The 14,291-nt window shown below is 37.2% G+C and overlaps 1 protein-coding gene across 33 annotated transcripts in view; it reads right to left on the minus strand.

Annotated features, from left to right (window-relative positions):
* Nucleotides 1-14,291, minus strand: part of PLAGL1 (PLAG1 like zinc finger 1) — a 120,465-nt gene that overhangs the window by 28,157 nt on the left and 78,017 nt on the right. The window lies entirely within an intron of this gene.

Below are 14,291 nucleotides of genomic sequence, written 5' to 3' on the forward strand. Positions count from 1 at the left end.
TAATCAGAACCTTTTTAAGAGTGTCAACTAACCTTTTTAAGAGTGTCAACTAAGAAGAACACTATTCCTTTGGGTAAGGTAAACAAGAACCTCAGCAGGGATGAGGGTGAAGAGAGGGAGGGAAGAAAAGGCCACTAAGAGGCAAAATATGGGGGAAAAAAAAACACCCCACTTTGGCTTAACTTCAATTTTTTTTTTTTTAAAGTCAAGACCACTATTATCAGCAGAGGCCTGGAGAAAAGAATTTGCTGTGCAGACCCAATCATTCACCTTGAGATAAGGAAAAGGACAGAAACTGGACAGCAAATGATGAGAGGGCAGCAGCAAAATGTTTACAGACTGAAAAGAGATGGAAATATAGCTTTCAGTGAAAATAATGAAGACAGGAAATAGATCAATAACTTAAACCCATCAACCCTCACCTCCACAGATATAAATTCATTACTGATTAGCAGTGCAATCCAATTGGATGAATACTTAAGCACCAACCCTAAGTAACCTCCTTCTCTGAGTAGCCCACATTTGTGCCTTGACCAAAAAGGCTGCTGTTGCGTTTTTAAAATAACAAAACCATATTAATTTGAACCTTACTAATGCAAAAGGCATAAACTTTTAGGTATAAGCTGAGTTTGGGTTTTTCCTCCTGAATTGAGGTTTTTTTCCTTGCAGAAAAATGTCTCACTGAAGAAGACAATATGTAATGTTGCAAAGTAAACATTTAAACTACTGAAAATATACTAAGTATTTTAACAACCTCATTAATATACAAATGATTAATTACAAATGATTAGGTATCTAATTATTACAGATGATCTTTATAATAGTCATATCTGATCTTATACAACTGACACATTATTTAATTTTAGATAGTTCTGTATTTCAGAATAGCTTTCTTGCAACTAAATCTAGTGGGTAAGGAGGATGTCTTGTTTTCAATGGCTAGATAAACGTTTATTAGGGCTGCTTTATTTGGTCAGTCTGGGTGGACGGGAAACTGTCTAAGAGGGAAATACCTGGTATTTTTCTACTAGGAAGTTAGCTTACGTAGATTAACACACATGTAAACACAGAGACATAACATATGTCCATCCTCAAATCTATTTTGAGGGTTTGACTCTTAAGTTACTTGAAATTATTCTTCTTGGGTATTACAGCAGTCTTCAGTCTGAAGAAAAAGGCTCTTTTCTGAAGAATCACATAGTTGAAGTTATCTGATTCTATAAGCATAGCAAGAACACAATTTTTAACTGCAGTTACTTCCCTGGCCTGTCTGTAGTTCTTTTTTTATTAATGTAGACAAAGATATGCCTCACTGCTGAAAGCTGAAACATCAAATGGAAAAGTGCAGTTTGATTTTCTACATTTCCCTCCACTCTCTGCCTCTCCCTACTTTGGTATTATGTCACACAAAATTACTTCCAGAAACTGGGAGGGTTGAGCAGCCAAGTTATGAAACCTAAGTGCTATGCTTAACGCTTTTTTTTTTTATCTTCAAGTTAATACTTATGAGGGTGAGAGTCTACCAATGATCAAAGTCATAGTAATTTTTCTGTTTCATGAGAAATCTAAAATCTCAGAATCACAACCCGCTGACTCGACCTTATTTGTACAACCCATACAAATGCCCCTTCCTCTACGAGATTCCTCCTGCAATTCACAAATGTGTAAACCTCTATTTTAAATTTTACCTCTACCATTAATCAAAACAGAAGTGCAAATAAGTTTCTTTAAAAATAATCTTGGTAGTGAATATAAAACAAAAATAAAATGGAGAGTAAAGTATTAGCCCGTTCCTGTACTTGTCTGCTTACTTACTCCCTCCTACACCACTTTCTAAAAATTTCCATTATGATTTTAAGATGTTATTTTCCCAATAAATGTTGACAACAATTTCCCACTTTAAGCTCTGGCTTTAAAAAGAAATAGGTTATAAGTTGAGAATAGCTAAGAAATTGGGTTTGTCCTAGGGTTCTGTGAAATCAGACTAGTCACTGCTTTAGAATCAAAATTTCCCTTAGACTTTTCACTAAGAAGCAAAGCTGTTTGTTTGCCTTCTCTGATAAGGAATTCAAAACATGCAATGGTAGTAAATCTGGTTAAAGAAATTGTCAAGGGAGGTTTTGAGTTTTGCTATTATTTAACATTACATCATAGAATTAAATCAGGTAAGATGGCAGCCTTATTCATCTCAATCACTAAATTTGGTCAAGTGAAAGTCTACAAAATTCTAAATGAAAAGCTTTTTCATCTTCTTAATGGAAATATCTAAACATTACGTTGCGGTTTATTTTTAGGAAAGAATAACAGAGAAGAGAGCTTGGATCTGAAAAGAAAAATGCCACACACTGGTGATGCTTCCTTCTAGAGGCTGTGGACTGCCCGACAAACTTGCTAAAGCAAAAGAGGGCATAATAGTTCTCTGTAGAGGAAGAATTTTAAAAAGCAATAGCAACAATCAGGTAACAACAGACCAATCAGGTTCTCCCAAAATTTAGTATTTGCAGTTGAAACTGTGATAAGTAATTACTTTCAAAGGAATGTAGACAGAGCCATCAATCCCCATTCATTCAGCTCGCATTTACTGAGCCAAGAGCTCTGCTAGGCTTGAGATATAAAAATGAATACAACACAGCTGCTTTACTTCCAGCTAAAAGAATACACCTAAATAAAGAGCTACAGGGCCATGTGTTAAGTGCTATAATAGAGGTGTACACAAAGGGCTGGGGGCCAAAGGAAGAAGCCATAAATTCTTCCTGGGAAATCAAGCAAGTGAGGGGAGATGGGAAAGAAGGTATCTCAGAGATGTTTCCTTGTGATAAACTCAAGACTTTTTCTTTAGTGTGTTCTAAAAAGGTGGTAATTTTAAGATTTATCAACTATTATAATGCCAGGTGCTAATCTTGGTCTGCTAGCCAGTTTCTGTTTGACACACACTTCCAGTTACAATATCCCAAGAATATAAATATTTTAAAATAAATATATTATTGTAATATTCCCATGCAATGCACACAATCCAGAATGGCATGAATCGCTGGCTTGAGTGGAACGTAGCTTCCAAGTTCAAAGACGTTTTAAAATATAATGAATGAAAGATGGATTTTAGAGAGTTTCCATATAATATCAATAATGCTTACTGCATCACTGTTTTCTTTCCTCTCAAGGCAAAAATAAAAGAATCACCTGATTATATCATGGTTAATATTTATTTTTCTCTACTTCTGTGTTTAAAAAAGAGGGCAGGTGGAGAATCAACTTCTACTTAACATCATTTATTATGCAGACCATATTCCTACTTATAACATAGTTGTGACAAAACCTCCATTGTTCATTACACACTAGCCCCAAACTTGAGTAATTCTAATGTAAGCATGAGAAACTCCCGTCTCCTTTGGGGTGAATTTCCCAATTCCTCTGTGTTAAATTGAGGTCTAATTTTCCCTGTGCCTGGTTTTCACAAGAAGGTCCATTCCACCCCATGTGCTCCTTTTCAGCTGTCAATAAACAGAGGCAGTGAATTCCCCACGGCTTCACAAAGCTAGTTAGGCAGAGCCATTCATTCCTTCAGGAAAACAGGGCATTGATTTCAGCGAGTTCCCAGGGAGCAGCTGCAACAAAGAGATCAAAGGCCCACCTCTCTTTCCCTCCATTGCTTTCATTAGGCCCAGCCCAGACAAACAGCGACAGGTTTCCTTGAGACAAGGAGAGGGCTCAGCAGACCACCTCATGGTTCAATTCAAATTCATCCGTTTCCTACATTCCAGTGACAGTTCAGAATGCTAACCATGACAAACCAGCACAATCACCCAGCATAATATACTGCTCGCTAGTTCATCCAAGGTCAGAGGGAGAAAACAAGCACGGGGGGAAGTCCTCTGCTTCTAGGGCCTGCTGAGCTTCAATGGCCCCCTGACATTCCATAAATAAACTTCTCCCTCTCACTCTCCCTTTCTTCCTCCATCTTACAAACCTACAAGCGACGGTCTCACTGAACAATCTGCAACTTCTTTCATGTCACCGTATTCAAACTATATGGAAACTTTATTCTCAATCAAATAGTTCATTCTAATAGCCAGAGGAAGATGGCTATACATGCAGCCTCTATTAGTTCACTGCTGTGCTAAAGCCAGTCGGCTACACCCAGTAAACTACTACAACGTGATGAATTCAGAGCTGCACTTTCTAGGGTTACCTTAGTAAGGGGTGATCTCTAGAGCTGCAGTTTCTAGGGTTACCCTAAGGGGTGATCTCCAGAGAAAGCAACACAACTTAAAGATGGAGTTAGTTTGCATAAATTCTCTTTGTAGAACAAAAGTGTGAACAGAGATATAACAGGTTTTTTCGGATCCAGGTAATCACCCAAACTGGGTAATCCAAGCTCCTGTGTAAAAATGAGTTGTGTGTTTGTTGGGGTGAGGATGGTTAGTCAAGGAGAGAGGAGAGAGCAAGAGGGACTATGAAAGAAAATGAATTATTCTGACTGGTTACCTACACGGAACAAATATAACTAAGAGGTTTCCAAATTCACCATTGAATTCTGAATTGCTTATTTCACACCTTCATGGAACCCTATAACAAAATGCCTTCATTTCATTGTGCTCCATTCCATTTGTCACTAATCCTGAGTACACATGGGAATCGATGGGTTAAGTTTCAAAATTGTGAAACCAAAAAGAAAATAAACAATATTGGAACGAAAGGTATGAACCCACTCGATGAGGCAGAACACAACCTTCCCACGTGCCCACAGGCGTCAGTACTGACCTCGGTGGTGGGGTGGGGGGGAGGTCACCAGTGACCTCCGGGGCCATCTATTCACCAATTACTCACCTTGGACTGTCAAAGATGCTATTTGGTATAGACAGCTGAACAGCCCTCAAGGAGAAAAGACATTCCCTTATATTCAAATTAGGACAGAAATGGACTTTGCATATACAGAACTCTCAACTGCACAGGAAAGGTCGCTTGTGACAAAAATGGTGTGACAATTAATTAGGAACCTTAAAGCTAACTCTGGCATTGACCTGCTTTAGGCCTAGGGGACACATTTAACCCCTCTGTCTTCCCACTCTTCCAAAATCATCACAGAAATATCTGTGAAGAATTCCTTGACACAGTACTATGAAATAACCATTCCTCAAAAACCATGTATCTCATCAAAGAAACCTAGGCTTATGAATAGAACTTCCTTATATAATGATCACTCTGTAACTCAGTAGAGGTTCTCTGGAAACTTGCTACATTTCTATAAATCAAATTGTTTTTTAAAAGCACTCAGGAAAAATACTACTGAAAGAAAGTCTTTGGCAAATAACCAAAAACACTTATCAATCCATTTATGTATCTTTCAAAAGCATTTACAAAACACTGAGAAACATTATCCATTGGATCTCCGCCACAACCACCTGAGAGAGATGGTTTTATTAATCTATTTTTGAATGAGGCGATAATAGGCTCAAGAGAGGTACATTGACTTGCCAAAGTCATAGAACTAATAATCAGCAGTTAAAACTTTAAAATCAAGTATTCTATCTTTGAGTCTCATGCTGTTTCCATCATACTAGCTACCATGTACTGGGGATATAATCATTCACTGAAGTTCTCTCACCAAGATTATATTAAATAAGTCATCCTAGTTTTTGAGGCCAATGCATTGTACTACTTCCATTCAATGAGGTAGTTGCTTAAGAGTATGGACTCTGGAGTCAGATCTGTATTTAAATTTTAGTGTCACTTTGTAATAATTTTATAAATTAAGCAATTAACAATATTTTTGGAACCTTAGTTTCCCTATTTGTAAAAGAGGAATAATAACCTCACAGGGTTTGTGGAGGATCAAATTAGATAACTAATATAAAGCTCCTAAAACAGTGTTGGCATACAGCGAAAGATCAATAATTATAGCTATTATCAATGCTGAAAATCAAAACAGTGTAAAGCTTGTTAAAAGGAAAAATTTCTTTTAAAGAAAAAGACAAAATTTAACATTCAGTCTATAGATTGCATGATTCCTTGCATTAAAAGTTTAGCCTTCAAATCTAGGATTTTATGGGGGGCAACTAATGAACCAAGATCAAACTATTATAAAAGAGAAAGAAGCTACTTTACAAAACAGAAACACTAATTGAAGTGTCATTTTAAAAGGCTAATTGAGGCAAATCCTCACTACTATAAAGCAGCAGTGTGGTTTTTCTGCACAATTCAGCTTTACTTCTTGCCACTTAGCCATTTCAAGTAGAAATGTATTGGTAACAGGGAGAAATTCACAGACTGTTACCACTTGAAGAGAAAAATACACACAGGGATATTTGTTGTCTGTAGATAGTGCTTTCATGTTTTCAAAGAACTAACACATATCTTACTTCGTTGACCCTCACATTACTAAGAGAAAACAGATTAATTATCTAGCACAAGAGAAGACTGCCAGTGGTAAACAGCAAACCTTATGTTTTTATTCCTTGTCTCATTTTTTCATGACACCCTATTACTGGGTGGTGGCATAGAGATGCTACAGTACAGAGTGTACAGAATACTGTGGGAAGACAGAGGCCACTAAGACTGAGAGAACCAGAAAAGGCTTTGCAGAGAAGGTGACATTTATCCAACCTTTTATCTAGTACAGACGTACTTCTGGAATATTCCTGGTCGCCCTTGAGCCTGAGATTTCTTTTTTTTTTTTCTTTTTTTTTTTTTTTTGGTGAATTCTGAATATCTCACTCAGTGATTTAGTTCTCCTTATACTGCTTTTTGTTCATTTGAAAACTTAAATGCATGTCCTCATCTCCTTTTAAAAATTTCATCCAAGGCCTTGATATTAAAGAGGCAGGAGCTAAAGCCACTCTTGTTTGACTTAATAATATCAATACATAAGGCACCTTCTCATGCTACAGTTCTGTGACTTTTAAAATTACTGGTTATTCTTATATTGCATTACCTACTATACAACACATCACTTGAAATGTGCAATTTACTTCCTGTTAATATTTTAAAATATTTTCTTTATTGCCATTTTTATCAGAAACAGTTTAAAAGAACTCTCATGAATATCTAAAGGAATATGTCTTGCTAAAGAAACTCAGCCTAGAGCTGGTGAAGTATGACAATTGTTTCTGTACTAAGAGCCGAGTTCCTTTTTATAAGTAACCACCCCCAATTCTATCTTCTCTCACAACATAGAAGAAACACATTTTTTAATGAAAGAGGTTCAGACATTTTGAAGATGATTCTGACAATCTCTGATGAGTTATTAATTTGAGACCATTCTTCTTTTCTAACACAGGCATGTAGTGCTACAAATTCCTCTCTAAGCATTGCTATAAGTTGCATCTTAGTCACTTGAAAATATGGTTTCATTTTCATTCAGTTCAAAATATTTTCTAATTTTCTTTTCGATTTTTTTTAAATAGGCTACTTTTTAGAGAAGTTTATGTTCACAGCAAAATTGAGCCTGTTACAGGAATTTCCCATATACTCCCTTCCTCCAAACACACTTAGCCTTCTCCATTATCAACATCCCCCACTAGAGTGGTACATTTGTTACAACTGATAAACCTCCATTGACACATCATTATCACCCAGAATCCATGGTTTAGAGTTCACCCTTGGTGTTGTACATTCTATGGGTTTGAAAAAATTTATGACAGTTCTCCATCATTATAATATCATACAGAGAAGTTTTGCTGATCTTTTTACTGTCTAGTTTTGCATTTTCTAAAATGTCATACAGTTGAAATTATATAGTATGCAGCCTTTTGAGATTGGCTTCTTTTACTTTAGTAATACACATCTAATTTTCTTCCATGCCTTTTCATGGCTTGATAGCTCACTTCTTTTCTTTTTTTTTTTTTTTTTTTTTCTTTTTGAGACAGAGTCTGGCTCAATCGCCCAGACTGGGGTGCAGTGGGGCAATCTCGGCTCACTGCAACCTCCACCTCCCAGGTTCAAGCAATTCTCCACCTCAGCCTCCCGAGTAGCTGGGACTACAGGTATAGTCTGTATACCTGAGATTACAGGGGCCCACCACCATGCCAGGCTAATTTTTGTATTTTTAGTAGAGACACAGTTTCACCATGTTGGCCAGGCTGGTCTCGAACTCCCAACCTTCAGTGATCCACCCATCTCAGTCTCCAAAGTGCTGGGGTTATAGGCGTGAGCCACTGCACCCGGCCAGCTCATTTCTTTTTGGTGCTGATTGATTTCGTTTGTGTCACATTGGCTGGCTGGTAGAATTCACCAGTACAACCATCTGGGTCTGCTGTCTAGAAGGTGTTTTAGTTTATGTGTGTATTTCAAGGAATTAGTCTATTTTATCTAATTTATCAAATATGTGGGTGAGAGCTTATTTATACTATTCTCTTACTAATCCTGTATTTTATCCATGGGATTAGCAGAATAACACCTCTTTCATTCCTAATATTGGTAATTGGTGTACTCTCTTTTCCTTGGTTGCCTGGCTAGAGATTTATCATTTTACTGATCTTTTCAAAGAACAAGCTTTTTATTTTGTTGATTTTCTCCATTGTTTTCCTGTTTTCAACTTTGTTGATTTCTGCTCTAATTTTCAGTATTTACTTTCTTCTGCTCACTGCAGGTTTAATTTGTCCTTCTTTTTCTAGTTTCCAAAGGTGGAAACTGAGGTTATTGATTTTAGGTTCTTTTTCTTTTCTAATACATCATTTAATGCTACAAATTTTGAAGCACTGTTTCAGCTGTATCCCACATGCTTTCATAACCTGTATTTTCATTAAAATTAAAAATATTTAAACATTTTTCTTGAGATTTTTCTTTGATCCATGGGTTATTTAGAAGTATACTGTTTAATTTCCAACTATTTGGAAAATTTCCAGCACTTTTTCCGGTATTAACTTTTAGTTTATTCTGTAGTCTCAGAAGGTATTTTGTATGGTTTCTATTCTCTTAAATTTGTTAAGATGTTTTTAATGTCTCAGGATGTGCCCCTGGGTTATTTGGAAGTGTGATGTTCAGTTACAAGATATTTTTCCAGATTCCTTTCTAATTAAATTCCATTATGGTCAGTGAACACTTTGTATGATTTAAATCCTTTAAAATTAATTGACTTATTTTCCCACCCAGAATATGGTCTATCTTGATAAACGTTCTGGCTATGCTTGGAAAAAGTATGCAGTTTGCTGTTGAGTAGTGTTCTATAAATGCCAATTAAGTCAATGTGGTTGATAGCACTCTTCAAGTCTTCTATAGCCTTATTGGTTTTCCAACTACTTGATCTATTATGTATTGAAGGAAGGGTGCTGAAATCTGACCACAATTGTGAATTTGTCTATTTCTTCCCATGTATACTGAAATTATTCTACTAGGTGCATAAACATTTAAGATCATTTCTTCTTGATGAATTCACCACTTTATCATTACGAAATAACCCTATTTATCCCTGGTAATATTTTTTGTTCTAATTTCTGCTTTGTCTAATATGAATACAGTCACTGCAGTTTTAAAAAATCAGTGCTAAAAATGGTATTTTTTTATCCATTAGCTTATAATCTATTTGTGTCTTCACATGAAGTGCATTTTTTTGTAGGCAGCATATAGTTAGTTCTCAAAGGGTTTTGTATGTATTAAATCTGACTGTGAACAATCAATTGAGATAACTCACTACCTTCAGACTGGCCAATATGTGTATTAAATCTGACATTCTTTGCCTTTTAATTATGACAGACCATTTATGCTTAACGTGCGTACTGACATGATTAGGCTGAAATGTACCATCTTGTTATTTGTTGTCTAATTGCCTCAATTATTCTTTGTTCCTTTTCTTTCTTCTTTTGAATTATTTTTCTCTAGTTTTATCTCCTTTGGCTTATAACTATGTTTTGATATCTTCGTGGTTGCTGTAGAGTTTATAGTTATATCTTTAACTTATCATGGTGTACTTTCAAGGGATATTATATCAGTTCATGTAGAGTATAAAAACTTTATAGTTATATTTTTCCTCTCCTGACCTTCGTGCAATTATTGTTGTACCTTTTGCTTTTTTATATGTTATACACCCCATTTGCTACTATTTTTGTTTAAACCATCTTTTTAAAAATATTAATAATCATCATCATCGTATGTATTTACCTAGGTGGTTGCCATTTCTAGTGCTCTTTACTGCTATCTGGCATTATTTTCCTTCTTTATTAAATCAACTGACAATAAATGTGAGAGTTTTAAAAAAAAGATTTCCTTTAGTATTTCTTACACTGTGGGTCTACTGGTGATTAATTCTTTCAGCTTTAGTACATCTGAAAAAGTCTTTATTCCACCTGTTATTTTCCTACCAAAGAAAGTGCTTGCATGTTTCACCTTTTTTGAAAGATATCGTCACAACTATAGATTTCTAGATTAACAGTTTTAGTTTTCACTACTTGGAAGGTGTTTTTCCACTGTCTTCTGGATTACATTCCTTCTGACAGGAAGCCTTCTGTCATGTTTGTTCCTCTGAATGTATAGTTTTTTTTTCTCTGCTTTAAAATCTGTCTTTACTACTGGTTTTAAACTATTTGATTACGGTGTCCCTTGGTGTAGTTTTCTTCATGTTTTTGTGCTTGCTTGATATTTATTTAACTTAGATTTGTGGATTTATTGTTTTCATCAAATTTGGCAAGTCTTCAGCCATTATATCTTTATTTTCTGTCCTCTCCCTCCATTGGGGACTCCAATTACATACATATTTGGTCATTTCAAGTTGTCCCAGAGCTCACTGATGTGCTATTCACTTTTTTCTAGTTTGTTTTTTTTTTTTTTCCATTCAGTATCTCATTTTGTATAATTGCTATCCAGTGTATTTTAGGATTTTAATCCTATCCAGTGTATTTTTCACCTCAGGTGTTTATAAAATCTCTAGAAGTCTAGAAGTTCAATTTAGGTCTTTTTATAGCTTCCATCTTTTCTTAACCACCTTATGCTTTCCACTACCATCTTGAGTATATGGAACATAGTAACAATAACTATTTGAATATCCTTATTAAATCTATTTAATTTATTTTAGTATCTCCACTGATTAGATGTGTGTCACTTCTGGGTCTGTTTCTATTGATTGAGTTTTCTCTTCACTATTGAATTTTCCTGCTGCTCTGCACATCTGGTAAATTCTGATCGAACGCTACATATTGCATACTTTATTAATGGGTGCTGGATATTTTGTATTTCCTTAAATATCCTTGAGCTTTGTTCTGGGATACAGTTAAGCTACTTGAAACAATTTGATCCTTCAAACCAAGTGTCTGCAAACTAGGCCCACAGGCCAAATCTGGACCACTGCCTATTTCTATAAATAAAATTTTATTGGAATACATTCTGATACATGTAAATACATTTGCTTACAAATTGTTTATGGCTGTTTTAACACTAGAAGGGCAGAAGTGAGTAGTTAAAACAGAGACCACATGGCCCACATATCCTAGAATATTTTCCATCTGGCCCTTTACAAAACAGTTTTATGACCTGTCTTGAATGGCTTACTTTTAAGATTTTTTAGGCAGGATCAGATTAGACTAGTCTAGGGCTAATTTTGCCTCATCGCTGAAGCATTAGTCTTCTGAGTACACCATCTAATCCCACTTATATACAAGGTTTTTCCACTCTGAATGGTGGGGGTGGGGTGGGGGGGCACACTCTTCACTGCCTTATATGAGCTACTTTTTTCTTCCCAGTGCCTCTTTCCTCATCCATGGGTAGTTCTCTTATGCATATGCACTAATCAGCACTTGGCTGAAGCCTCCAGGAGAGCCCTCTGAAGATCTCTGGAGCTCACTCTCTGTGTAACTAACTCTCTCTTCTCTGGTACTCTGTCCTTCAAATTCTAGCTGCCTTAGCCTCCCAGAATTCCTAACTCCATCATCTCAACCTAGGATAACCTGTGTTTGGGTTCTGCCTTTCTGCACTGCAGCCTGGGGCAAATCATTTGTTTTTTCCTTGTCTCAGGGTTCACTGTCTTGTGCCACTTGTCCAATGTCGGAATGCCTTTGTTTCATATGTTTTATGGGCTTTTTGTGTGTGTAGGTTTGTTAGGCTATTTTAGGCGAGAGAATAACTCCAGTTTGTTAGGCTATTTTAGGCGAGAGAATAACTCCAGTTCCTGTTATTACAAGATGGCTGGAAGCAGAAGTCCTCTCAGTACGAAGTTCCAATCCTTTATATTTGCCTTAGTGCTTTATATTTACAATAAATTGTCCCAGCTCAAGCCATTTACCCAATTCTATGATCAGTCAGCAACTAGAGAAGGGTGTAATAAGCAAAGTCAAACTACTATAGCATCCCTTTCCCCAATCCCACTTTCCTATCTTTGTGGGATATATACGGTGGACTTGGTTTTTAAGATTTATCTTTTTCATTAAACCAGCATTTATTGAGTGGTTGTTTTTCCTGGCATTGTTCTAGGTGCTAGGGATTCACCACTGTGAACAAAACACGCAAAAATTCCTGCCCTTGTGAAGCGCACCTATGAATTAAGCTTATCTTTAAATTAATTGTTTCTAGTAGCTTAACTGTATCCCATAACAAAGCTCAAGTAAAATATGTATCAGATGGTGATTTAGCAGTGAAAACAGTGTCAATTTAAAACACGCTGGTCGGGGAAAAAGGCATGGGTGAGAGGATGACAATTTAGGGAAGATCTGAAGGAGGTAAGGATGTAAGTCATGTGGCTATTTCTGGGTACAATAATTGCAAAACTCTGATGCAGAAACAAGAAAACTGGTATGGCTAAAGCAGTCGGTGAAGGGAAGCGGTAAAAGATTAGGCCAGAAGTAATGGGACCCATAGCACATAGGAGCTGATAAGCCTCCGTAAGCGAGATGGGAGGGACTGGAGACACTGGAGCAGAAAAGTAACATGATCAGACTTACAGTTTTAAATAATTTATCGGCTGTTGTGTGGAGAGTGAATTCTAGGGGAGAAAGTATGAAACCAGGGAGACCAGCTAGATAGCTACTGTTATAAAGAGATGATGAAGGTGTGCACCAGAGCAGTAGCAGAAGAGCTGGGGAGAAGTGGTCACCTTCTGGATTTATGGAAGGTGGGGCTGACAGTATCTCCTGAGAGCTGAATGTGTAGAGGGTGAGAGAGATGAAATGAGGATGCTGCAAAGGCACGTGGCCTGTGCAACTGGAAGAAGAGTCTTCCTCATCTCGGTAAATGGCTACTTAGGATGAAGGAAGTTTGGTTGGGAACAGAGAAGAACTCCGGAGCTCAGGTGCAGACACGTTAGGTTTGATATGCCTATTAGACATCCAGCAATTGGATATTTGAATCTGGAGTTTAGAGAAGAGGTCCACACTGGAGACAATTTAGTAGTTGCCAGCATATATGTATTTAAAGCCATGAAAATGAATGGGAGCAGCTAGGGAGTGAGAATCGACAGAGGACAAGTACAGAGACTGTGCCCAGGGACAGCCAATGTTTGGAGGTCAGGACAATGAGGATGTAACTGCAAGAAAGATAAGAGTAGTCACATGCAATAGGAAGGCAGTTGGGAAAGTGTGGAGACTCAGAAGACAAGGGAAGAACATACTTCACAGAGCAGCATGATCAGTGGGGTCAGTGCTTCTGACAGGTCAAGGAAGATACGGACTGAGAATTAATGGTTGGGTTTGCAATATGAAGGTCGCTGGTGACACTTGAGAACTTTGGTGGAATGCCCAGACAGAACTGAGAAATTGTGTAAAAGGAAGCAGGGACATTAAATGGGGTAGTACTTAGAGAGGAATGGGAGTTAAATAATTTTTTTAAGTAAAGCAGGGAGGTGGGAATGCATGATGCAGGAGAGAGAAGGGACAACTACTGTAGCTATATCCTTGAGTAGGTGAGAGGAGATGGGACTAAGAATATAAGTACAAGGGTAAGCTTTAAATTGAGCATGGCTGGGTATCTTTCTCCAGCTATGTTCAGCTGCACTGCTGCAGGCATGGAATCAGCAGACCAAGACACTGGGACATAGATGGCTAAGTACAACAAAGCAAAGGGGAGGGACAGAGAAGATGAATGGATGAGTGATTTTAATGAGAGGGTAGGCTATCGACGTTGAGTAAGGGAGGATGTGAGATATGAAGGAAGTGTGCTGCAGTGTAAAAGTTGTATGTCTAGGTGGAGTTAACAATGTGTTGGAGTGGGAGGACAGATGGAGAATGGGGTGCTGGGACTCAAGATCATGGAGTGAGAGCAGTTCTTATTAATGACTAGGCCCACAGTATGACTATGGGAGAAAGTTGCTAATGTAGTTTGGAAGACAAGGTCATTGAAGGAGAGGAAATCAAGAAACCGAGAGGCCAGGCTGT

The sequence above is a fragment of the Pongo abelii genome, chromosome 5 (genome assembly GCF_028885655.2).
Source record: "Pongo abelii isolate AG06213 chromosome 5, NHGRI_mPonAbe1-v2.0_pri, whole genome shotgun sequence".
Lineage (NCBI taxonomy): Eukaryota > Metazoa > Chordata > Mammalia > Primates > Hominidae > Pongo > Pongo abelii.